At 46.8% G+C, this 24,217-nt stretch overlaps 1 pseudogene; it reads right to left on the bottom strand.

The window, feature by feature from the left end:
• Positions 1-2,287: 2,287 nt before the first annotated feature.
• LOC135326500 (ankyrin repeat and MYND domain-containing protein 1-like) lies at positions 2,288-7,691 on the bottom strand (annotated as a pseudogene).
• Positions 7,692-24,217: the final 16,526 nt, after the last annotated feature.

Raw genomic sequence — 24,217 nt, forward strand, 5'->3', positions numbered from 1 at the left:
ACGCCTTCAGACACATTAGCTGTTTCTGACGGTTCTGATTGTTCGTTCTGCTTGAAGATTAAAAAAATAAAAGAAAGTAGTTACAAAAATGAAAAACCACACTTTCAATGGGTGAGTCAGCATATTCAGTCATCAGAACAATAATACAAGTAATAACAGTAATACAAGAGCATGTAATAATAATGGAATTCAGTTAACAACAGATAGGGAAATCATTTAGAAGCAATTTGTAACTAAGTGTTTTTTTAAATAAACCAAATAACTGAACATTTTCTTGCTCAATTTCCTTTGTGAGTAAAACATGTTTACAAGACTCTTACAGATTTTCAACCTGCATTATTTTGCATGAGAATGTAGAACTAGGACCTCCAAGACCACTGTTTCCAAATCTTCTGGATTCGTATTCAACTCAGAGGAAAAGAGAAAGCAAAGCACATTTTCCTTTCTGAATCTTAGAGACCGTGACAGAAACAAATCCTGTTTATTCCTAATTTCCTTTTCTCACTCCAAAATGAGAAGTAATAGTTTCACACTGATTTTCTGTGAATCTCTGAGCATCTGCTTTATATACATCTCTCTCTCTCTCTTTCTTTCCTTCCCACAAAAGTCTTGCAACTTTGGTAACGGGCCACCACTTAAACATACTCTTGGAACTTGAACAGGTACTTTACAGCAACCAAAAACTATTCTGTAGTTCATTTCCAACAAGTTTCTTGAGGGCATTTAGACCTGTGTAGCCTCTTCTGAAAGCCTCAGCAACATCCTTACATTTCTAGCCTCCTCTGAAACACGTCCAAGACCACACAGTCCCTACCTGCCTAGGCCCCTCTTTGATTCCTTCTATCTTCTCAGACTGTTTGGCGATTCCTGACCCTCTGCTTCACCCTTGTTTTCATCTCCTTCCCCACTGCATGGTTTGTACTCTTACAAAATATGTATCATGCTCCTCCACAGGACAATTTAAAGCAGGTGCTTCTCTTTTCAGCAGGAGGAAGCCTAGGGTCATGAGTCTTCCTTTGTAAACACTCCCTAAGGGTCAAGAGACTCCTCTGACAGTTGAATTGCTTCTTGCTTGACACTTCAACCATGCCAGCAGGGCTCTGTGCTATCGGAACCACCTAAATCCTCTTGTCCTGCTTGGATGTTTTCGTAATTCCCACCAGTTGCCCACTGCATCTTCGCTGTCTTAAATACCTAGCAGACATGGCCTCACATCTGTGCTATTAATACAGTGCCCTATTTCAACTGCAGAGTAAGCTTGTTTCTGCACTGGAGCTTGGTCATTTGAAGTAGGACTTAGTAGTGTAAGAGCAGAGAATACTCTGCATCCTCAGAGTGCAAGATGCACAAAAGTTCTGGCTTTTTCCTAGGGAGTCAACACAGTAAAGTAATTCCGAAAAGTAAACTTACAGCTTGAGACGATAATATATCATGATTCTGACATTTTAGATTAGAAATAAACCAACCTTGCAGCTGTGCAGGTTCCTCTCAGCAATATTACCCTTAAAAGATTCTGCTGGATAATACAGAATAAAGCACATGGAGAGAGCAGATAATCCTTCATCACTACACTTATTCACATCAGCTCCACTATCGAGAAGAAGATTGACAATATCGTTGTGGGAAGTAACCTGTAGAGGAGAAAATGCTTCAGGATGTTATTTTATTTTGTAAACATCTGTACTTGCACATACACTCACGCACTTGCAGATTTCTACATGGAAAGAATAGGCAGCACAGTTTGAAAGTAGTGACAGCCAACACTGTTGAACTAATTCAGGTTTATATTTGCCACACAATAAAAACGCGATACTGAACCATGTCTTACGGGGTTCAGAATGTGTATCTTGGAGCATCCTCAAGTACATCCCTGACCTTCCTCTCTTTTTTATAGCAATTTCTACCAGCTTTCACAGGAACTCAGTGAGGATTCACACACAGAAAGAAATATAGCGCCCTAAATTATTATCTAAATTTTGCTGGACTTTACAATGAATGCCAGCTATTCAGGTAGCTGAAAAGGGCACAAAGAAAAGGGGAGGTCATCCTCCCCTACAGCAAGTCATGCATGCACAGTTTCCAACCACCACCCCTTGCCAGCAAAAACAAAATAACCCTGTCTGAATGTGATTACGACTGGACAAGAAAAAAACAGTAATAAGGACAGGGTCATACCCAAGAACGCAGATCTAGTCCACTGCATAATCACAAACGGAAAACAAACTTGACAGCTAAAATAATCTCTAATGTTTACTGAAGTGCTTCTTTTTGTAGATTATTATTTACTGTGGGGTTTGGCATGATACCATTCATTACAGATATTCCTCATGCCACACCTGCTCTTTTGTTGTTTACTGAACATTCCCTTCACACTTACTATGTAATGGAACAAGAGAAAAATCTAATCCAGGCTACTACACCAGGAATTTCTCATCATATGGTAAAGAGTCATTCTCAGAGTCTTACAGCGGCAGCAGCAAGTGCTGTGTATCCATGTTTGTCTGCTACGTCCGGATGAGCAAGCTCATCCCTCAGAATCGTATAGACCCCATCAAAGCCTCCTTTTGCCGCTTTCTGAATTAACTGCTCTGAGGCAAGTTCTTTGGGGCCTGGAGGCCCATAAGTACTGCGGACTCCACTGAGAATGAAGTTGACGTCTGAAGTAAACTCTGCTTCACAGCACCTAGCAAAGGAGAAAAAAGCACTGATGCATTTAAGCAGCTAGGTACTCTTAGGCTGCTAATGCAATTAAAGAAAAAACACATCAAGAGCAAAACATGCTGCTGGGTAAGATGCAAAAATATGAACAGCTATCATTTTAAGAACTATTTCAGATAGTATAAGTTTGCTTAAATTACAGGCAGAAAGGCAAACTAGTCTAGGGGCTGCTGGCAGCAGCACACAGATTTTGGCTACAGAAGAGTTCATAAATGTCCAGCCATCCAACACCTATAAAATTAGAAAGCAAAATCTAACTGCCAAGTGTTTCTACAAACAGAATATTTAGCATGCACATTCATATCTGTTTAGTATCTGATTTATATAACCAGCTTTAGCTATGGCTATAAAATACACACATGTGGCACGTGTTCCCAGCAACAAAGCAAACCAAAACATACTCTGCCTGCCCAAAGAACATCTCCATGTACAAGTATCAAGCTACATATAAACCTAAGGCTCAGTGGGCAGTTACAACTAGCTGCAGACTTGCTGCAGCATGTTTTCTATAGCCTTGAAGTAGAATAAGAGTTAAGACAACCACAGAAAGGTACCATTGGTATCGCAAATTGTTTGTTTCATTTAAAAAAAATCCTCATTGGCAACCTGTCATCTCAAGACTATAAAAAAACTTTTGGAGAGCAGCTGCAATCATGCAACTTATATTTGAAAATAATAGATATGATTTATAAAAATCCATACATAAAAAACAAATGATCAACAGCTACCTGTGCTTATAAACATGCATCTGCATTCTGACCAGTAAGGGGGTTACTTTGCAACAGGCCAAGGTTCTTCCTCAGGCAGCTTGGAGGTATTCTGAAAATATGAAGCATCACACTCTTTCGGAAAGGTGCAAGTCAAAGTAAGATGATCTGTGTTATGGGAATAGGCAAAAACTCCTTCAGGCAAAATATTCTTGTCATCAAAGGGGAGACGTTTATAGCTACGGAGAAATGGGTCCCCCTCAACAGAAATATACGTCCTTTGAGAACTGGCATCAACATATCTGAAGTGTTCTGGATGATCCGAGACAGAAAAATAACCAGGTACTTCAGTACACAGTTTAATTAGATGATTCCTCAGCCACAAGCCAACATCCTGACAGCCATCTGGATAGCTCTCAATTCCCGGTCCAAATCGCTCATCAGATTTGTACAGCCCCTTAAGAAACGAGTAAGCTCGTTAGCATCAATCAGAGATCAAACAAGTTATACAATTAAAGTCTGGTTTCTATCTCAACTGTTCTGCCTGCGTCTTATTGGTCCACTTCTTATTGGCAGAGTAATAACTGCTGAAGCCATTCTGTACTACAAAGCCTTCACAGTCAGTTTGATTCATTTAATGACAAACACATTAACTTCTCCAGTACAAGAACAGTGGAAGGCCCTAAATTTAACTACATTGGGATGTTATGTTTAGATGAAATTTCACGTAGATTTTAGCCTGAGCAGGATTCTGTTTTATACTATTCTGTATCCAGCTTTGCATTCATTAGCCACACTGCTACTTTTTAGACCAGGATAGATTTTCAGTAATGTTTTCCAAATCAGAAGAAACACCTCTGACACACAACTGCACAGGCGTAGAGTATGGGAAAGGTAGCGCAGTTCCCAACTATTTCTTTTCTTACCATGGTCATTAACTTCAGGACAACATGGTAATTAACCTCAGGACAACCTTGCAAGCATGACAACACATGTTTTTATTTCATGCCAACAGAAGAGTCTCAGACACAAATACAGCACTACAAGACAGGAGTTTTAGCCTCCTTAGAAAACCATCCTAGTTTGATATGACACTATATTAAGCAATGCATGAGCACCGCTTCCAAATTCAAGCAGGCTGATGCATCTCCGGTGTTTCTGGATCACACACATGGCTCAAGGCATATTCACACAAGGCTATCACAACCTCAGAACAGCTATTTGGAACACAAATTAACTGCTTCACTCATTGAACTGTTTAGCTATGGAGATAAAGAACCAGGAAAAAGCACTATGACTGGCAAGAATAAAATTTCAAGTTTGATTATAACCTGAGGGTGTTCTATTTTTCCCTTAGTTTCAGATTATACATGATCTATTCAAATTAAAGTTCTCCTAAATCCATAATTAGTGCCACATTATCAACATTCAGCAAGAATGTTATGTTCTTGTTGGCCAACTTAATGCAAAGGCTGTATGTTGTTTTGTTATATCTTTTGGATTATCTGATGAAGCACTGTTTCCTATTGCAGAGATACCCATGTATCAGTATGAGGGGAGGGCTGCCCTACGCTGGGCACTTTTCAGATACACCTTCTTCTTCTTTGAAAACAAAGAATTATAAACTCTTAGAAAACAAGTTTTCTAGCTTCTACTAGTAGCAGCAGGCCTGGAAATGATACAAAAGAGACAACTAGCTATCTCGATACTCCAGAATGCTCTTTGTCTCCACAGTTTCTTCAAATGCAGTATTTTTCAGTTTCATATTGCTGGCTTCTTAATATGTCTGTTGAGAGTACTGACTAGCTAATGAGTTCTTCATCTAGCAAGGGGAGTAAATACTGAAGACTTCTACATTAGAAACTGGAAAAAGAAACTCTTCTAGGCATCAGATTTTCAGTTCTAGACAGACAGTATCACGTTATCTCCTTCAATATTTCCCTAAGCAAAAGTTGTGTACAGTAGAAGTTGAGTAGTTCAAGAGAGCAATCTAGCTTACTGGAGACTGAGGCATGACACTTTTGCTCTAAACAACCCAAACACTAATGGAGCTGCCTGGAAAAAAAAAAAAACCACTCAAATTTTCCTGTACTCATGCTGACTTTGAAAGGCAGGGAAATCATGGTAACAGCACAACATTTTTCCAGTTACCTGAAATTTTCTGCCGTCCTTCCATTCCCGAGTCCCATAGCCTTCTACGTGGCTGAGATAAAACGCTCCAATGAATTTGGAACCATCAGGCCAGTAGCATATCTCTTTCCCATGGCGATGGTCCATGTACAACTGTCCCGTGTATCTCTGTAATCCACCACAAAGAGAAGGGACAGTAAGAATGATACCGTTCAGAGGACAGAAATAAGTGAATTTTTAATTGCCTCCTTAATGCAACAGAGCAGCACTAACAAGGTGCAGGAAACTGAGGATGAAACTGTTATACAGTTAAGAAAGACTAGGCAAAATCTCAACTTCACTGTAGTCACTGTCTTCAAAACTCCACCAAGATTTTACCAGTTGCCACAGCAGCTCTTCCATCATGTAGCAATCATGATGGAAGATCATACTATTTTAGCAGATGTGTCTCAGTGTTCATATCGTTGATATGCTGCCAAATGATGCAGGCTAAACCAAGACCTATCAAAGTGTTCAACACCTCTCACAAAGACCTGTATCCCAATACACATTTGGTTGGGAAATTTTGCATCCGACAAAACAGGGCATTCAGCATAGCCATGAAAACACGTATTTTGCTAAAAAACAAGCAGCCGAATACATAAAACCCAGTAAAACCAAACTAAAAACACCTAGCTAACATGCTTATAAATCATTTTTTTCATTACAGAAGGAAAGAACCTCCACACATAGAGAATATTCCTACTTCCAAATGACAAAACTCTGCTTGGAGAAAGAGCTATCGCTCAAATGACTCTCGGCAACGGCATCACGGCAGCCATCTGCTTACCCTGAGCGTGAGGGCAGACCAAGTCCTTCGAAGCAGGGGGCAAAAGCACGTTATCTGGGAACTTGTGTCCCGATTTGCATTTTAGCAGCAAATATATTATTAACCTGAACGCAGAGCAACAGAATGCCCCCAAAGGGCAGCAAGGGCCAGCGCGCTGGCCGAGCAGGTGCTCGGATGTTGCAGGGGAGCTGGGAAAGCGCTCGCTTTACTAAGAAATAAGGCGAAACCGCCTAGTTTGCCCCAAACCCAGAGGCGAGAGGAGAGATGCAAGCCTGGGAAAAACCCGCATTTCAGAGACCCACCTCCTTGCCAAATGGACCGGTGGGGAACACGAAGGCAGAAAGCCCTGCACGGCGCGCTCCCACCGCCTGGCCCGGCTCCCCGGCCCGGCCCAGGCCGGGGGGCGGCGGCGGGGGGCCCCGCTTGCAGCCGGTTGCGCCAGGCAGGGCGCTCCCCGACGGCGGCTCCCCGCGGCCCGCGCACCTCGCCGCCCCCAGGCCCGCTGCCGTCGCCGGGCGCTGCCGCCTCCTCTGCGCCGCCCTCGGCCGCCGCCTGACTGGAAACTCGCTCGGCACCGGCCTCCATGGCGGCGGCCCCCGCCGACGGCTCCGCAGCGGCCGCGCTCCGCCTCGGCGGCGCCCGCGTTGCCGTGGAGACGGTAGCGGGGCGAGGGAGGCGGGGCCGCCGCCGGGCCCCGGCAGCGCCTCCGCAGCGGCCCGGAGGCCCCGGAGCGTCTGCAGCGAAGGCCTGAGGAGGAAAGGCCCGGAGAGTCCTCGCTTCGTGCAGCCTGGGGTGCCTTCTCCTCGCTTACAGTCTGCAGGGGGCCGAAGCTGCTCCGCAGGAGCCGGGGCGCGGTGTTTGCTGGGGCTGCCCCCACCTCCCGCACGGCTCCTGCAGGGCCAGCGGCTCTCCCCGCTGAGGCCTGCGCGCGCGCGCTCGCCTTCACCCTGCCGTGGCTAGCTCCTGAGGAGCAATTTCTGGGAAAGGCATCGTTCAAATATACTGCATCGCACAACCCCTTACGTTCTGCAGGGGAGAGATGAGAGGGGAATTGGCGCAATGCAGCCCAGCAGAGAAGAAGCACGGAGCGTCACGGGTGAGGTGGAAGGAGTCCCTACAGTTGGTGTATGGCAAACTCTTCCTGGAGCAGCCCGTCCCTCGACAGCCAGCCCCCGCCTGCCTGCCGCGGCTGGAGCCAGGCCCATCTCCCAGGCCGACCCTCAAACACTCCTGGCGAGCTCGCTCGACCTCATGCACACCGGCGTTACACCGCCAGCACCGCTTCGCAAGTGGTTGGTGAGCTCCATGCTTGCACGGTGAATAACAGCAAGAGCAGAGCTTCATCGTTACTTTAGCACGACCAGCTGTCGCCGAAATGCACCAAGTCTACATCGGTCTAAGTTACCACATGGCCAGAGCAGCGACCGCTTCAGAGCCACGGCTCTGAGACCTCTCGGCCTCCTAAAAGACTTGTTCGCCACGAGCACAGCAGCGACTCCCACCCTGCACCTACTCAGCACAGCCTGTTGCATTACTCTTCTAACCCGCCAGAATTCAGCCGCTGCTGGGCAGGTTTTGGTGGCACCAGTGCTCTTTTTTCCATCGTTGCTACCCAGACGCTTTGAAGCAGTTGAAAGCAGCCTAGCGTAGCAAATTTGGGTAGTTTACACTTCCTTGTCTTCTTTGGGGTTATTCTAATGCCCATGTCGTACAGTTTAAGTTCATAATGCTTTGTCTACACCCAGAAGCCAGGAGGGTGGTCACATCCTTTCTTATCCCCTAAAGAGGGGTGGCATTTCAGGTAAAGCCATGGTGATTCTAAGCTGAGATCTGTGGGCAAGAGACATAAAAAAAATGGGAGGTGGAATATCTTTTCCTCTTGACAAAGAACAAGCAGAGAAAGAAAACCCTCTGCCTACTCTTAAAAGAGGCTTTTTTCTTGAACCAATAGGTGGTATAATTAGATGCCCTGGCATGCTAGAAAATATTGACAGTAACATCTCCAGATAACTTGGTTGCAGGGCTCCGTACCAGGAGAGCTTATCATGGGTTGGTTTTGTGTTTAAAAAAATCCTCACAAATGCCAGATTTTCCAGCATTATAAAAAGAGCCAGCTAATCAGTTTAAACCTCCCTTTCTTTATGAAGAAAGCGCTGTCAATCTGAAGCTAGTAAGTCAATTTATAGTAAGACAAATGGGGAACTTTTCCTTAAGTCTCGGCTAAGCACTACAGCCCATGAAAGAACTTTTATTTAAAAATCATTTGAGCTTTAAAAACTTTTGATCTGCATTTTTATTTATTGTTTGTGAAAAACTTACCAGTCTCTGGTTTAATTTCCAGGATTCCTCTTAGGCTGTACCTGCCAGAATTACTGAAGCCATAATCTCCGTGACAGAAATTCAGAATGTTGAATCAATAAGGAATAGAAACCAGTGCATTGTAATCTGAAAACAATAGACTGGACATGTAATACCAGGGTATGAAACATCCCGTACAGTAAGTGTACTTCAGATGTTTTTAAGTGGAAATGTACTCTCTAAATAGCTGGTAAATTCTGCTGAGCAGGCCGTCAGGTGTGAATCTTAGGTCACACAGCTCTCATATATCCCTGTGAGAAATGTGGAGTAGTTTCTGTTGTAAGTTGTGATGGGAGGTTATAGTTTATTAGGAGTAAATTATGGATAAGATACTATTTGCAGAAAAAATACAGGACTGGAAGAGACCTTTTGGAATTGCATCCTATCATTTTTTCTTTTAACTATACTGTTCATGCTGCATCATAAAACTAGGTCCTTTGCCCCATTATTCCTGTTTAAAAAGTAGTAATGTCACAGCCCAGCCTGAATTATAAATGGTTTATATATCCTTTTTCCTTCTGTTAACATCTCTTCCACTTTGAATTCCTCTTGCCTGGCCAAAATACCACACACAGTTCTGGGTGAAGTGCCTTCTATGTTTACATTTCCCTATTTTTTCATCTGCTACACCGTAGGATGGTTTCTGCTTATGTTTTATTCCTGAAGCTGTCTTGTGGCTCCTAAGCATCCAATGGTTAGCTAACACCTTTTCCTTGGAGGTGATCTCTGATATCTCCAGCTGTAAGAGTTCTTCTTTGCCCCCACATAACCAAATTGTCACTTGTTAGCACTGTGTTTTGTACCAATCATTCCATTTCCTTCCACTATGTTGGCCGGTGTCACCTGACTTAGTAGTGCCTCTCAGCTTTTTGTCATCAACAAACAGTCACGTACTCTTTTTGTGTCAAGACCAGAAATGAAAATGTTAACTAAAATCAGTCTGACACTTGATCCTCAAGGGAGTCCACTAGTCACCTGTATTCAACTATACAGCACTTTTTTCAGCATGGATATTTGTTGCTTTCATTTTTTTAGCTCCTCGTGCCCTCCCCATACCCATCGCTTACAGTTTTTTAGAAAGCTCCACTTTAACCAGAAGATTTTTTTCCATTGCAGTGCACCAACTCTTTTACTGAATTCCAGTGCGATTAGAGATAGTTGATCTTTCTTTTCAATGGAATCATTCACCCTATCAAAAAAGATATTAGTTGGGCACAATCTACCATGATAAACCCATGTCATATTTATTGTATTTTCAAAATACTCCCTATATACTCAGAGAAGATCAGGATCTTTATAAAACGCAGCCAGTCTCTTCTTTTTAATTCAGGCCAGTAGAGGGAGTGATGACTGCTATATGTAGAGTACACAAACAAACCCAAGAGAAAAAAATAGGACTCCGTCTGCCTGTCGACTGTCTGTCTCACTGCTAATAACCCTAACCATCAGCCTATAGAGTCATGCTTTTTCTAGCAGCCAGGATGATAGCAAGTCCAACCAGTAGAACTAACTTTATAGTCTGATGACAACTGCATTAGAGTGAGAGGTGGGAGAGGTGAGTTTGAACCCCGTCCCACTAAAGTTAGCTTTAAGGTCAGGTTTGCCACTTCTAGGATGAACACACTACAGAAGTATGACAATTCTTTCCTGTAATACCTCTTTAAAAAGAATAAATAACAAAAGAAGTGCAAAGGTCGTTGAGATTTTCATCACAAAGTACCTGGGAAACTTCAAATAATGTATTAAGCAAAATGAATATTTTTCATTTTGATTAATTTTGTAAAATCTTCTGTCCCTCAGAAGATGAGGGCCCTCCTGGGCCCTTATTCTAGGCAAGGTGCAACATGCCCTATTTCTTTTCTATTTCATTCTAACTCAAATCAATAGTGTCAGCGCTTACTGTAATAGTAGTTTTCCAGTGAACAGTAGCCTGAAGCTGGTGGTGTTTGGGTTTTTTTTTTTAACAAACTGTTATAAGAATGGGGGCTTTAACAATCACATTTGGTTTACAGTTTATCCATGACCTCTGAAACTGATTTCATTTTTTAAATGCTTATTTCTCACCTTACAGGAACCATACAGGACCCTCCATAATCCTTGAAGACTGATACTATGTGATTGGAACAAAAATAGCACAGCACAGATGGTTAAGGAACGGGACAACAAAGACAGTTCAAGATGCTGCTGGAAGCAAACTACACATTCAGTTAACTGGAGTTTAAGTATTACTTTATGCTCTCTTGCTGTTCTTAATGCTGCTCAGGGCAAGCAGCCTGTGTTGACACAGTGCCCTTTGCTTCCAAAGCTCCAGCTTTGTAAGGTCATTCTCTCTTTGCTAATCAACAAATATAGGTCCACTTTTGTTGTCCAAAAAGCGGATTCGTTGCCTGGTGTGCAATAAGCCAATAATTACACACTCAGCAGAGACATTGGCTTATTTAGCTCAGAGCTGCGCAAGCCTGGGTGCTCGGTGGTTTCCCACAAATCAAGCACCCCCCTCCAACTTTTCAAGTAGCATCAAGACAAACACATTGGCAGGTTTGCAGCTTTCCCTTTTGCACTGATTGGTTAGTGATTTCTTCATTCCCTGGCTCCCACCCCTGCCTCTCAAGGTCCTGATGAGGGGAGATAGTAATTTCAGCAATTGACACTGCCCCAGCAGGGTCAGTAGGTGTTATCTCCCAAGGTCCTGACGAAGAGGATATAATCCAGACCCCTTAATTAACATTGTTTCAACAGTGAGAGGAGGCTTTGCTTCCCAAGGTCCTGGCGCCCAAGCAGGCCTTATTTCAAAGCCTTGACATCCTCCCTTTCGGAGAGTAGGGCACAGGAATGCAGACTGCTTGTAACTCCCTTATCTTTCCAGCCTGCGCCAGCTGTGGGGCCCTTTCTTACTGAACTAGGAGTACGGCCTAAGGCTTCAGCAAATTTAGCTACTCATGCTAAGCAAGTGTGCGGCCTAAGGCTTCAGCAAATTTAGCTACTCATGCTAAGCAAATTTTATCTAAGTGGCTACCTCTAGACAGCTTCAGTTTTTTAGAAAAGAGAGATAGAAGTTATCCTAATCTGCCTACTTCAAACATTCTTTCTGAGCTTCCCAGGGTTGTCTTGTAACAATTCCCCCTTTTGAGACTTAGATGATCATATTAGTCTCACTCTTTTAAAATCTTTCCCATATTACTTTTGTAAATGCATTGAATCACTACATAAATGCATACAAAAACTACTAACACCATTCCCAAAATTGTTAAACAGTTTTTAACCCGTGAGCTTACATCAGGGAACCAGGAAGTCAACCATTTCCATGTTTCTTCAAATCCGAAAGAAGTATCATCTTTCTGAACCCCACGTAAGATTTCAGTCTGCTTCCAGATTTCATTTAGATCGGCAGAAATTCTCCTGCTTTGATCCACATATACACAGCAACCAGTGTTTATTACTGTACATACTCCTCCCTGAGATGCCAATAACATAGCAATTTTTATAACCTCCTACCTTAATGGCTCCAGTACAGTTGATCGGTTGTTTTCCATAAAGTACAGTTTTCTCCCACCATTTATTACTATTATTACATCTTCGGATACATTGATAATAATCTCCTGTCACACTCTGGAATTCCCATTCCTGTTCGGTGGTTTCATCATATTTCCTTTGATCACTGTCATTTCTTATCTGTTGTATAAATTCCATAAAGGAAAAATTAAGAGGCACTCCAATTAGCGGGAAGCCCTTGTTGGAATGGCCAGGGAAGTGGGTACGCACCCAGCAATCCCTCCGGTTAACTAGCTTCATAGATTTCGTAATTACTTCCAAATGGAGATTGTGACTCCAAAATCCTTCCTGATTCCCTTTAATTGCTTGGCTCAGGGAACCTAGAAAAACTAACCACCACATTTCTCCCCTGGTTGTTAAGGAGAACATCATTTTTACACAGATACCATAACAACGATATTAACCCTATTCCTAACAAACAGATTAAAGCAATTCTTCCCTGAAGACAATCTAAATTTGAAACCGATTCGCTTCTAATACAACTCGTAACATTAAAGGCTGAACTTGTTCAGCTTTCCACATCTCTCGAGGCACTGCTTTCACTCGGGTGTAGTGGATCCAGGAACCAATTCCCTGCAGTTTCACAGCAGTATTTGTTGTTAGTAGTACAAGATATGGTCCTCTCCATTTTTCTGTCAACGGCTCATCCTTCCAGGTCCAAAGATGTACTTGATCTCCCGGCTGGAATGAATGTACAGGTGAATCTAAAAGTATGGGAGATCTTAACTGGATGTACCTACGGAGAGAAGTAAGAACCTTTGCCATAGACAAGAGAGAATCCCTTAAAATTTGATCGCCCTTAACGTGCATCTGAATGTCATTTCCAGTTAAATTGACAGTGTAAGGTTTACCATACAGAATCTCAAATGGACCAACTTTCTCCCTAACCCTGGGGGTTATTCTGATTCTTAATAATGCCAGAGGTAAAACATCAGTCCATTTCATCTGAGTCTCCTGACACAATTTTCCTCTCTCTCTCTTCATTGTTTGAGTCATTCTTTCCACTTTTCCACTGCACTGTGGCCTCCAGGGGGTATGTAAATCCCATTTAATTTGTGCTATTTTTGAGATTTCCTGTACTATTTCTGCTATAAAATGAGGTGCCCTATCCAAAGAAAATCCTTCTGGTACCCCAAATCTTGCTTTGATTTCTTTTAATAACATTTTCACTACCTCCCTTGCTTTATTGGTGCGACACAGGAAAGCCTCAGGCCATCCTGAAAAGCTGTCAACAATTACCAACAAGTATTTATATCCATTACAGCTTGGTAATTCAGAAAAATCAATTTGCCAGTAATCCTCAGGCATGACGCCCCTTTTTACTTCCCCTGGGGAGGGGGGGGCTTCTTCTGAATCTTGGGATTATTTCTAAGACACATTTCACATTTTTGTGTAATACCCTTTGCAATTATTAACATACTAACTCCCACAGCAACTCTTTTACCTGTTTCAACCGATGCCTCGGCTCCCATGTGGCTACTATCATGTATTTGCTCCATCAGCTTCTTCATTATCAGCAAAGTTACCACACATTGTCCAGGAGATGCTACCCACCATCCTTCGGAAGTCTTGATGCATTTCAGTATTTCTGCTAATTTATTTTCTTTTTCAGTGTCTACCGGAATTTCCATTCTTAGCGTTCTCTCTGGAACTAAGGCTGCCACCGACACGAATAGTGCTGCCCTTTTTGCAGCCTCATCGGCCCTTTTGTTCCCTTTAACTATGACAGTCTGTCTGGACTGGTGCGCTTTGCAATGCATTACTGCTATTTCTTTGGGGTTATTAGCTGCTTCCAGTAGCTCCATAATCTCCTTACTCTATTTTATAGGATTCCCTTGAGAAGATAGCAATCCTCTTTCCTTCCAAATTGCGCCATGGGCATGTATAACCCCAAAGGCGTATTCTGACTCTGTAAACACATTGGTCCGTTTTCCTTCCGATAATTCCAGAGCCTGGCTTAAAGCAATCAGTTCTGCTTTCTGGGCAGATGTATTTGCTGGCAGCGATCTTGCTTCGATTTCTTCTTCCAAAGTGACAACAGCATCTCCAGCCCTTCTTTCTCCCTTTATTATAAAACTGCTCCCATCAGTAAATAATTCCCAATCTGGATTCTGCAATGGAATATCTCTCAAATCCGGACGGCTGGAATACGCTCGCGCAAGAGTTTGCAGGCAGTCATGAGCCAACCTCCCCTCCTCATCAAGTGGTAATAAAGATGCCAGATTAAGGGTATTAGACACTTTCATGGTTCCATCTTCTGGCTCAAGTATTACTGCTTGGTATTGCACCATCCTACTCGCGGATAACCAGTGATGCCCCTTCTGTCCTAAAACTGCTGCAACAGCATGTGGCACATAAACAGTCACCTTTTGTCCCAACATCAATTTTCCTGCTTCTTGTATCAACAACACAGCAGCTGCAACTGCTCTCCGGCATCCTGGCCACCCTGCACTCACTTTATCCAAGTGTTTTGGAAAGTAAGCCACAGGTCTTTTCCAGTTTCCTAAAGTCTGTACGAGCACTCCCAACGCCTGGTGCCCTCTCTCATGTACGTAAAGGTCAAATGGCTTTGTTAGGTTTGGAAGTCCTAATGCGGGAGCACTCATGACAGCAATCTTGATTTCATCAAATCCTTTTCGGCACTCTGGAGTCCACTCCAGCAAGTCTCCTGGCCCCTTAACAGCTTCATAGAGAGGCTTTGCCATTAATCCAAAATTAGGTATCCACAGGCGACACCCCCCGGCCATTCCTAAAAATCCCCTAAGGTCTCGTCTTCATTTTCGGGGGCGATCTGACAAATCGCTTCTTTCCTTTTGATTCCTAATTTTCTTTCCCCCTGGGATATTTCAAAGCCTAGATAGATTACGCTTTCCTTCGTGATCTGTACTTTTTTCTGAGACACCCTATATCCCGCTGTTGCCCCCAAATTTAATAAACTGATGGTTGTTTCTCTACATTCTTCAGTCGTGTCTGCCCCCAATAAGATATCGTCCACATACTGTAATAAGGTAGTGGTATCTGTCTTACCTTGCCATAATTCTAATTCTCTTGCGAGTACCTTACCAAAAATTGTAGGGCTGTTCTTGAATCCTTGCGGGAGTACTGTCCAGCACAACTGCTTTTTGCGTCTCGTTGTAGGACTTTCCCAGTCAAAGGCGAATAATTGTTGACTTTGTTCCTCCACAGGGATACAGAAGAAAGCATCTTTTAAATCCAATACTGTAAAATAGACATTTGAATCATTTGTTGTCGTTAACCAAGTGTGTGGACTGAGTACCACTGGGTGCACATCAGTCGCTATCTGGTTAATAGCTCGCAAATCCTGTACTAGACGATATTCTTGTGAATGTGGTTTTTTAACAGGCAGGATTGGATTATTGTACTCGGATTGACAGTCTCGCAACAGTCCCTACTTTAAGAAATTAGTAATGATAGGCTCCGGTCCAACACGGGCCTCTAACTTCATGGGATGCTGTTTTCGCCTTACCGATTTAGCTCCTTGTTTTAAGTCCACCTGTACCGGTTCTACATATCTGGCTCTCCCAGGTTTCTGCATTGCCCACACAAAAGGGACTACTGTGTCCATTACTTCGGAGGGAATTGCGCTTGGTCCACTCTCCACCTGTTCAGAATCCAGTGCTTTCTGCAACATAGAGGCTTGTGCTTTCCAGGCACGATTTTGTGGAATGTGCACCTGAACTTTGTTTTTATCAAAGATTATCTGTGCCCCCAGTTTATTCAGTAAATCCCTCCCCATTAGGGGTAATGGGCATTCTGGCACATATGAGAATTCATGTGTTAACACTCTATTTCCTATTTTACATTTAATTGGTTGAAAGAAAGGTTTGACCTCTCGCTTTCCCATGGCCCCAATTGCTGGCATAGAGAATTTACTCATTGGTCCCTTACAGCTGTCTAATACCGAATACATTGTTCCAGTGTCTACTAAAAATTTAACTGTTTTGTTCCCCAGCTTTACTGAAAGCAGGGGTCCAGCTGGGGAATCCAGTTTCTCAACCCCCAGTCCCCATCAGTCTGAATCTTCTGTACTGATCAGGAGCAAATCTGCCTCTGGAACAGATACAGACGGAGGTTTCCAGTGATCTGATTGTTTCTTCGGGCACTCACTTCCCCAGTGCCCCTTCTCCCTACAGATCGCACGTCGGTCTCTCCTCAGTGAAATTCTATTTCCCAAATTCCCTCCTACTCTATGCCCTCTGCCACATCCTCGTCCTTTTGGAAAGCCTCTTCCCCGAGAGGAAGTTTGTGCCTGGGCAAATGCAGCTGCCAAGATTGCAGCGTTTTGCCTCTTATCTTTCAGTTTCTCCTTCCGCTTTTCCTTTCTCTCTGCTTCTTCCCTGTTATTGTACACCTTAGATGCAATTTCTATTAATTGCGACATTGACATCCCCAACATACCATCTACTTTCTGAAGCTTTCTCCTTCTAGCTGGTGCCAATTGTCCTACAAATAATGTAGTAAAAGTCGTCTGGTTCGCTTCGTCCTCGGGATCCAAGTCTGTCCATTTTCGGGCGGTTTCACATAACCGCTCGTAAAATGCAGAGGGATCCTCATTCTCACCCTGTGCGACTTGATATAGTTCTGCAATATTCTTGGGCCTAGGTACTCCATGCTTTACCCCATATAATATTAACTGTTGCTACTGTTTAGTCATTAACCTGCCTGCCCCTGTATTTTGATCCCAGTCTGCTTCTTGGGCCGGCAGAAAACGGTTCGCTCCATCTCTAGCACTTTCTCTTTCATTTTCCTCTCGAGCTGTGTCCAATACCAGTCTCTTCTCCTCAGGTGCAAGCAAAGTATTTAAAAGCACCTGTAAATCCTGCCAGGCTGGGTTATGATTCGCAATTATCATTTTAAAGGATTGATACATCTTTTCTGGATTTTCTCGGTACGACCCGGCAGACTCCTTCCGATTCATTCAATCTGGAGTTGAAAACGGCACCTTCGCATCTACAGGCAGTCCGTCTGGTCCCACTGCTTGACGCAGCGCGGCCTCAATCACAGCATTTTGTTGAGCCCGAGTAGCCCGAGTTCTGCCTGCAGTTGGGCTACATGCCTCACTTCCCTTACCTCTGCCATCGACACTATCTTGATCTCTTTCCGGAGAGACCAATAATTGTACATCCTCTTCCTCATCACCCACTTTTAAACATCTTTTCCCAATACTACAAGCAGAGCAACACCGAGGCATTTTCTCTTTGTCTTCCATCATCATTAACACATTGGAGTCAGAGACCAATAGCTTACATTTTTTTCTTCTTTCATGATCATTTCTCAGAGAGAAAAACAAATCCACCTATGGGACCTCATCCCATTTGTTCTGTCTTCTGCAAAACAACATAAGTGGCAAAATTGTATTCTAGTTTAGTGTTCCCATTTCTGGCCATTTTCCCTCATCCTCCACTTTATACATTGGCCACCACTGAGTACAGTATTCCTTTCATTTTCTCCTTGTTACAGGATCCCCATCAAACTTATCCCAATGTTTCAGGATGCATCCTAAAGGAGAACAGGGGGATACCCCTGCAGATTGTCCTGTTCCCATATTATTACCCTTAAAAGAACATTCTTACCAATTATGCTTTCGTACACTCCAGTCGGCACTGTCCAAATGTGTACAAAGCTTACACTGGGTTACCACAACCAATTGCCCCTATATCATACCCTCGATGCAATGTCTCTTAATAATTACTGCGTTGCACCTTTGAGCCGCTTACCCGCTCCGACTGGGGAGGGTGCGCGCGGAGTCCCCGAACAAAACGGTCGGTGCGCGCTGGAGTCCGAAGAGCAGCGTCTCCCCGCCGGGAACTGGCAAGATGATCCGGGCAAGGCTTTACAGGGAGGGTCCCATCTGGGTCACCAGAAAACTGTTGTCCAAAAAGCGGATTCGTTGCCCGGTGTGCAATAAGCCAATAATTACACACTCAGCAGAGACATTGGCTTATTTAGCTCAGAGCTGCGCAAGCCTGGGTGCTCGGTGGTTTCCCACAAATCAAGCACCCGCCTCCAGCTTTTCAAGTAGCATCAAGACAAACACATTGGCAGGTTTGCAACTTTCCCTTTTGCACTGGTTGGTCAGGGATTTCTTCATTGCCCGGGTCCCGCCCCTGTCTCTCAAGGTCCTGAGGAGGAGATGGTCATTCCAGCAATTGACACTGCCCCAGCAGGGACAGCAGGTGTTATCTCCCAAGGTCCTGACGAGGAGGAGATAGTCCAGACCTCCTAATGAACACTGCTCCCGCAGTGAGAGGAGGCTTTGTCTCCCAGGCTCCTGGCGCCCAAGCAGGCCTTATTTCAAAGCCTTGACATCCTCCCTTTCGGAGTGTGAAGCGCAGGAATGCAACCTGCTTGTAACTCCCTCATTTTTCCAGCCTCCACCAGCTCCGGGGCCCTTTCTCACTGGACTAGGAGTGCGGCCCAAGGCTCCAGCAAATTCAGCTAGTCATGCTAAGCAAGTTTTATAGAAGTTGTGCTAAGCGGCTACCTCTAGACAGCTTCAGTTCAATAACTGACAGTCCAGGTCCCAAGGTCTTCAGTTAGGGATACGTGCACCTCCAGTTCTTTTGCCAAATTGGCAATACGTACCTAGAAATAAAACATTTTGATTTAATGTTTCTTTTAGGGCTTTAGCAGTTCTAGGATGCCCTTGATTAAAGAATGCTTCTTTTCAGAAAATAGAAGTTATCCTAAACTACCTAGTTTGAACATTCTTTCTGAGCTTCCCAGGGCTGTCTTGTAACAGTTTCCCACAAATCAAGCACACACACACACACCCCCGGCCTTTTCAAGTAGCATTTTTACAAACACATTGCAAGGTTTGCAACTTTCCCGTTTACACTGATTGGAGAGTAATGTACAGACAATTATACTACTGCTTACACACCAATTTACTACTACACATGCTCGGGGAGGGGTCTTCACCCGGGCGTGGGGCTTTTTGACCTGTGGGAGTGATTTTTTGTGTTTTATGGAGGACAGTTCAGTTAGGGATAGATGCACCTCCAATTCTTTTGCCAAACTGGCAACACGTACGGAGAAATACAACGTTCTGATGTAGTGTTTCTTTAGGGCTTTAGCAGGCAGAGTCCCAGCGGGGCGGGGGAGGAGAGCTGGGGCACAGGCTTGGCCCTGGAGCCCCCCCGCCTGTCAGCAGCTGCCCCCGGGCCAGCTCCAGAAGCGCAGAGCTGGCGCCGGCGCTGGGGCAGAGCGGCGGCAGCGGGGCGCGAAGGAGAGCAGCGAGCGAGGCCGGAGCAGGCGCTGGCGCGGAGCTGCCGAGCAGCGAGGCGAGCGCAGGGGCGCGAGCGTGTGGGCAGAGAGCCGGGCTGCCCCCGAGGGGCTCCTCGAGGGCGGCAGCAGCACCCCCGGCCGCCAGCATGCCCGGGCTGCCCGCACAGGGCGGCGCCGGCGCCGGCGCGCGGAGGGAGCGCGGGCCGCGGCGGGGGTGCGCGGCCCCCTGCGCCTCCCGCGCGGAGGGCGCCCCTGAGCTCACAGAGGGGCCCCGCGCTGCGCCGCGCCCTGAGCTCACAGAGGGGCCCCGCGCTGCGCTGCGCTGCGTCGTGCTGCGCGGTGTTGCGCTGCGCTGCGCTGCGCTGCGCTGCGGTGCAGTGCGGGGCTCTGCGCTGCGTCGTGCTGCGGGGCGGTGCAGGGCGGGGTGCTGCAGGGCGGGGTTTTGCGCGGGGCTGTGCCGCGCCGCGCCCCGCAGACGCCGCTCCGCGCGCGCGTTGCTCGAGGGCGCCGGCGGGGGGCGGCTGCTGGCGCCGGGCAGCATGGTGCGAGCGCGGGGGGCGTCCGGCGCCGGGCGGCGCCTGCTGCTGCTGCTCGGGCTCCTGGCGGCGCTGCGTGCCCGGGACAGCCGGGCTGCTCCGCGGGCAGCGCCGGGCCCAGGTAGGGCGGGCGGGCGGGCGGCGCCGGAGGCGGAGGCGGAGGCGGAGGCGGCGCGGCAGGCTGGGGGCGGCGGGGCCGGCTGGCGAGCGGCCGGGGCGGCGGGAGGCGGCGGCGGGGGCCGGGAGCGGCTGGGCGAGGCTCGTGGGGCCGCGGGGAGGGGGGTGCGCTGGGGGGCGGCGGGGGCCGGGGGCGAGAGCTGTGCCTGGAGCGGCGCCTGGCGCTGGCTGACGGGAGCTGTTGTCCCCGCGGGCGGTTGCAGCGGTGCCCGGCGGCGATGGCGATCCAGCTGCGTGGCCGGACGCCGGCGCCGAGCCTCGCGGACAGGCTGGAGGTGAGTCCTCGGGGGACCTCAGCTTCCCTGGCAAGAGCAGAAGCGTGCCTTTCCTGGCGCCGCTTTGGCCTGGCGCTGGCCGGGGAGCTCTCGTGCCCCCGCAGTGCGAATGCTGCTTCGTGTCCTCCGGTGCTGAGGGTTGCCCCTTTGCAGAGCGCTGGCTTCCTTGGTGGAGGTTAGAGAGCTCCGCGGAAGAAGGGGCCGAGGGGCCGCGTGTTTGTTTGTCTTGGGGGTGCTTGGGGGCTGTCTGTGGCAATACATGATGAGAACTGCTCCCATCGGTGGTTGCTTACAGATGTGGCTGAAGTTGAGGATTATCCAGCTTCTCAGCTGCATCCCGTTGCCGAGCCTCCAGGTCTTCCCAGGGGTACGTAGTCAGTTTTTACTTCCCTGAAAGAACAAGAACTTTCCTTGTGCTATTTTGCTCCCATGAAATTGTGCTTCATACTTCCTCTGGGGTCCAAGGGCTTTACAGCCGCAGGGGAGTCCCAGGGGTAAGTTGTGAGCATTTCTTTCCTTTGAGAGCTGCCAGGCAAAAGGTCCTCTCTGCCCCTCCACAGCTTTGGGACTATTGACCTACATATATGTCCCTTGTCATGATGTGACCCCCCTTCCATTCATTACAACTGCTTTGTGAAGAAGTTGGTAGCAGCTTCTAAGGAAAACTTGCCACCTCTGTGTTGGGTTTCTGCTCTGCCTGTAGGCTTTGGTGATCCAGCATTTTGGCTGTTTCCTCTTCCTGACCCTCGGGAGGATCCCCAGGGTGAGTACTGAATATGTATTTGCTTTGTAGAAGAAGCTTTTACGTTTCCAGCTTTTCCTGGTGGTGAGTGTAACTGAATAAGTCGTTGGCTGATGCTCAGAGGCACAGAAGAGCAGAGTGGGACTCGGGAGGCCTTGAGAGATGTGTCCCGGGGTGCTTTGCCTTGCAAAGTCTTTGTGCTGCTTCCAAAGCCTGCTGCAAAGCCAGCGGGCTTGCTGGGGTTGAGTTTACAGCTTGTGTGAACTCCGGGGTGTGCTTTCCCGCAGCAGCTCTGTGCCTGCTTAGATTTATGGCCATACAGTGCCACTGCAGAGACCCGCTAAGCGTTTGCAAGGTGCACATGAGCAGAAGTATGGTGTAATTGTATGTTCCCCGTCATTCACCACCCTTCAAATCCGAAGTTGTCTATGGAAATACATGATGAGAACTGCTCCCATCTGTGTTTGGTTACAGATGTGGCTGTAGTTGAGGGTTCTCCAGTTTCTCAGCTGCATCCCGTTCTTGAGCCTGCAGGTCTTCCCAGGGGTATGTAATCAATTTTTATGTCCCTGGAAGAATAAGAACTTCCTATGTACTATTTTGTTCCTGTGAACTTGTACTTCCTACTTCCTCTGCAGGTGGTTCAAGCGCTTCTGTGGAAGTATGTTGCAGCACATAATGAAAACTTGTCTTGTCTGTGTTTGCTTACAGGCCTTCCTGCAGGCAGGGGCCTTCCAGCTTCTCAGCTGGATCCCACTTCTGAGCCTCAGGAGCATGCCAGGAGTAAGTGGTGGAGATGTATTCCCTTCCTGGGAGGAGCCTGTGGTTTCAGAGTTGTGTTCGTGGGCCGTGTAGCTTCAGTCCTTGGCCGAGGCTCATGCCTGCAAAAGAGCAGAGCGGGCTTTGGGAGGGCTTCAGAGATCTGCGGTGGGTGCTTTGCCTGGCTGCTCCAGCCTTGTGCTTTTCCAGTGCCTACAGCAAAGCCAGCAGGCTTGTTGGGGTTGAGCTTAGAGCTCAGGTGAACTCCAGGGCATCCTTTCCCAGCATGCTTGGATTTGTAGCCACGTGGTGCCTGTGCAGGCACCCGATAAGTGTTTGCCAAAGACTCAGGAGCGGAAGGGCAAGACGAGTGCCTTGCTGTAATGAGACATTCCATGCTCATTCGCTACCATTCAAATCTGAAGCAGCATATGGAAATAGGTAACGAGAGCTCTGCTCGTCCCTTTGGTTGCAGATGTGGCCGCAGGAGATGGCTATGCAGCCTCTCGTCTGGATGGCCAGGCAGAGTCTGTGGGGAGTCGTACAGGTGAGTCGTGACTCTTTGCCTACTCTTTTGGGTTATTTGAAAGAAGCAGCATTTACTTGTGCAGATGTTGTTCATGTGCAATTTAACTTAATACTTTGTTTAGGTCCTCAGCGCAGAAAGTACAAGGCCCAGAGCAGAAAGTCGTCTGAGAAATATTCTAAACTCCTTCAGGACATCTTGAAGAAGTTGCAGAGAGCAGCTGGTGGGTAGATTTCACTCTGTGTTAAGGGAGATCATTGTAAACGTGAGGTTTTAGAAACAGCTATGGATAAGCTGTGGCTTACGCAGGAGAAAGGGATGGATCAGAGCCTCGCCGCAGTGACGCACCACGTCACACCTTGCAGGCATTGGCAAGCCGCAGAGCTTGTTGAGGGTCTCTTCTACAAGCGTGTTCTTCGCCGCGTTTGTTAACGTTAAGGTGCTAGAGTGTGGGAAGTGTCCTAAAGCAAGGCGGGAGCGGCTTTCTGAAGATGACCTTTGTCTCTGGTGTGTGGAGATGCTTGCAATTAGTCTCTGGGGAATCCCAGAGGTGAGGCGTGACTCTTGGTTTACTGTGAGAGGCGCCGTGTGCCTAGCCAAAGGTCAGGCAGGCCCCTCGGCCGCTGTGCGAATCTAGACCTACCCAGGGCATGGCAACATCCCTTTCAGTGCACTGGAGTTCCTTTACAAACACGTGTATTGCCCCAGGTATTCTACCCTTTTCTCCTCCGTGTGTAATTACAGATGTCCCTCAAGTCACTGAAGCTTCTGCAGCTTCTCAGGGGCTGGAGCCTCTGCTCGAGCCTCAGGGAGATCTCAGGGGTAAGTAGTCTGTCTTCCTTTCCTTTTGATTCTTCTATTAGTATTTTCTCTTTTTTCCTCTTTTATTGCCCTCCTGGGGAATCCAAGGTGCCCAGCACACATGCCCTCCCTGAAGCCCAGGGGCACAGGTAGGGGCAGCGCTGGTTCAGGCTTTCACTGGCCAGTGGGCTCTTGCCCCTGAGAAGTGTCAGTGAGCTTTCTTGTCCGCCGGTGCCAAGAGACCAGAATCAGCCATAGTAACACCACGGCATGTAAAATTGCCTGGGAGTCCCAAACACGCAGTGAGATTATCAGTCCTGCAGAAGCCAGGGATGTATGGGATTGTCTCCTTTCCTCCAGGCCTTGCTGGTGACAAAGATGCTGAGGCTGCAGCACGTTTGTGAATGTGCCCTGAACACAGTGGCAAGAGCTTGGGGCTCAGTGTACCGTATGTGACTGTTACGCGTACTGTGTGGTGGAGTTGGCATGATGAGCCTTGGTCCTCAGGAGGCCTTTTTCCCCAGCTGAACCGGCTACAGGTTTTTCCTGCCCTCTTTGAAGGAAAGGATTCAATGTCATCTTGCCAATTCTCAAAAAGGCACCAAGTGGCATGAGAATGAGAGGTTCCCATGCAATTGTCTCGTCTCCCCACCCGTACAGCAGGTGTTGCTGCCTGTATTGGTTATCTGGAAGATTTTGTGCGCTTTGATTTTTCTCTACAAAGGACACATTGGGCTAGTGAGCAGGTGCCCACCCCGAAATGCCAGGTTTTGTTTCTGAGCTTTTTACTGAAGCCTTTTGAAAAGGATTGCCTCCTGAAGATACCATGCGGAAGTGATGAGGATCAGTTCCTTCTGAT

Source organism: Dromaius novaehollandiae, unplaced genomic scaffold (assembly GCF_036370855.1).
Source record: "Dromaius novaehollandiae isolate bDroNov1 unplaced genomic scaffold, bDroNov1.hap1 HAP1_SCAFFOLD_48, whole genome shotgun sequence".
NCBI lineage: Eukaryota > Metazoa > Chordata > Aves > Casuariiformes > Dromaiidae > Dromaius > Dromaius novaehollandiae.